The following is a 3,278-nucleotide window of genomic DNA, read 5'->3' on the forward strand; positions in this document are numbered from 1 at the left end:
ATATTAAATTGCACTCACTTTTTTGGTCAAATTAAAAGGAGATAAAACACAGAAAACTTGGCCAAAAATTGTTGTATTACGCTGCTTCTAATGAGTTTCACTTGGAATTTGCATATATGAGAATGTTGACTGGTTTTAATAAATATATTGGTATTATTTGTTATACTTTTACTGGGTACACACAATAAAACAAAGTAAATAAACATCCGATGGTTCCGTCTTTTTCTAAAATTGGTAAAGAAAAAAATCAACCTTCAACTTGTCCAACTAATAATAATGTTATGATGTATTGGTTACAAGCTCAAATAAGTATATCACTTCCCTGACCAAGTAAAAGCAATTGGGCTCCTTACTTGGTGCTGTGAATTGCTCCAATTGATGCTACCAAAGGCAGCCTTTATAGAAGCACATTTGTTAGACACAAATGTCATGGTCTACCTTTTCTTTTCATGTACTTTCCCAAAAACAAGCTTAGAAGGTTTCACATTTACACTAACTGTCGATGGCCCATCAATGGCCATGTTATATATCGAATTGGCATCGCCGACATTCGTCAAGGTACGCCTATAGCGAACTACCCACTTCTTACTTCTAAATAAGATTGAGAATGATGGGTAATTGAGCTGGCCAGGGTTAGAGAATTTCTTAGAACAATTGACAATAGGGTTCTAAACAATCGTCTGAATGTGATATAGGGAGAAGTTCAAGGAGCACAGGAATTTGATGTAGTCATTGGTTGATGCATCATAGACAAGGCCAGGAGAAAGTGCTTTCTGTGGGTCGACATGGCCGGAGCCATGAACCCATGGAGTGGAAATGGCTCCAACTGAGGATTCATGGAGTGTGGTGTTTGTGTTGTCAAGGGTATATGCTGTTGTCATTAGTGCAGATTTGATCGCACTAGGACTCCACTATGGGTGAGCAGCTTTTATCAATGCAGCCAAACCACTTATGTGTGGACAAGACATAGATGTACCTGCAATAAAATCCAAAACACACCAAACACAATCAATAAAAATAAAACCAAAAACCACCGTCTTATAATTATGTCTAACAATGTTCAAGCAAAGTAACAAACAAACCAATAGAAAGTATGAACATAGATATGATGTCTTGCATCATGTCCATGTGCTGACTCGCCCAATGACAATGAAGCAAAGTCAGTAGTAATAGTGAAGGTTTAATATTTTTAATTGATATATTTACTATCTCACTCCCTTTACCATTTTTATATCTCAGTGCCATGTTGGAGCCTTTAAAGAAGCTTCTAGCACCAATGAGCTTCTTGTTACATAAAGAGGAAGGAAATTTTTTTCCGCTTTCACATTCTCCACGCTAACGTTTAGGTATATCCGACATTCCAGTATCATTAAAGCTTTTAGATTCCGGCCATACTCTAGTGTCGAGAACTCCTATGATGATATCATGCAAACACTTGTTGAGGGTTTCATTAACGAGTCCTTTGGGTAACCCTGAGTTAGTTTGGAGTCCTAAGAACTCAGGGGTACGAGTGGTGTGCAGTTGATAGAGAGTGTCCTGGTAGATTCCGATGACGAAATCGGATTTGAGAAGTTCATCGGCTTGTTGTGAAGTGAGGGAGGATGTGAAACCATTGTACGCAGTTGTATAGGTATTGAGTAAGGGGTTGGAGATGGAGTAGATGGAGGAGAAAGAAGAGAGAGTGGTGGTGTACCATACATGATGGGTTGAATAGATGCCGGGTTTGTTTAAATGTTTAATGTGAACAATGTAAATACTTTTAGAATCTATGGATGTTGAAGAAGATCAAGATAGTAATGATAGAATGATGAGAACAAAAAATGGAGACATGGTAATGGAAATAAAACTCATAAGAGAAAGTTTGAGAATGGAAGGAGGATATAGAAGAGTGGAGAGGCGGTTATCTGTTTGTAATGAGAAAAGATGGGTTATTGACTGTTAGGTATTGAAGAATTTAGCACCGGTACCAGACAATGACGTGTATGTAAAAGTCCAGCACATGTACTAGAGTATGACGCGTATTTAAGGGTCTAAATTTGTTATTTATTTTAACTAAATAAATCTAAATTAGTTGTATATCAAAGTTTCCTTGGACAATTTACCATGGATTTAAAGAATTGGAAAATTGAAGTCAAAATAAAAATGGAAATATAAATTAAGAGAACATGACTGTCAACACCGATAATTACATATCTAAGGCTCTTTGCATGTTACGAATATGAGCTCTGATTTTATTACAAATTTAAGAGTTTTTCAAGGGGACTATGGAAATTATGAATACAAGTTCTCACGCTTTTTATGTGCCACAGTTTTACTAACAAATTCGATTTTTTTGGAAACTATGTAAAACTTAACACGAAAATTTGTACAAAGGATTTATTTATAATTTTCAAATTTCATTGAGACTTAAAGCTTTAATCAATTTGTCTTTATTATCATTTTCATCGAATGAAATTTAACCAGAGTTACGAAATGTACTAAAGTCATTATACAATTTAAGAAAAATCACACTGATAAAATAAAATAGAAAATTATTATATATGATTAAAATTAATATTTCCTAAAAGGACCTATTATCATCATGAGCCCTAGGCGGTCGCACCTGTTGCACATGCGGGGGGTTGGCCCTCCTGATTGTTAAAAGGATTGAGAGAAGTGAGTAATGAACCATTGGCCTTCCATTGACCTTTAATGTAACCTCGGAACCCAAAACCAATGTCCTTAAAATACTCAAAGTCTTTTCTCTTATGAGAACCCATTTTCACTACAAAATGATCAAAATGAAAAGTATGTAGATTGAAAGAAAGAAAGAAGGGGAGAATATAGTTATAATGTAGATACTCATACATAGTGTGAGAGAAAAGGCACACAATGATGGAAAAGAGATAATTAAGGTTATGGTACTTGGGAGTTGAGACAGATAGATACGGACACAAATCCTTGGTCCCAAGAAAATCATGTCGCCATGTCCCTAGCCAATTATAATCCAAAAAATAATATAAATATAGTAGTTTCTATATTTATGATTTTTAATTGTGTGTCACTTTATAGTGACAATTTGTGGTTGAAGTTGTTTGGCTAAGAACTTTAATTGTAATGGTTTTAAGTTCTAGAGCACATCACACACTCAACTATATCTCATTTCATTCCAAGTGAAAATACATTTTCATAAAGGATTTCGTATGAGAAATTGGTAAAACATAATTAAACTTGTGTAGCTTTCTTCTAGGTCTTCAAGGTCTTCATCCTTTTACTTCTTTTGGGTGATATTGGTGTCT

General features: G+C 35.1%; 1 pseudogene; it reads right to left on the bottom strand.

Annotated features, from left to right (window-relative positions):
- On the bottom strand, positions 260 to 2,759 carry LOC109327654 (annotated as a pseudogene).

The sequence above is a fragment of the Lupinus angustifolius genome, chromosome LG15, assembly GCF_001865875.1.
Source record: "Lupinus angustifolius cultivar Tanjil chromosome LG15, LupAngTanjil_v1.0, whole genome shotgun sequence".
In the NCBI taxonomy this organism is placed as follows: Eukaryota; Viridiplantae; Streptophyta; class Magnoliopsida; order Fabales; family Fabaceae; genus Lupinus; species Lupinus angustifolius.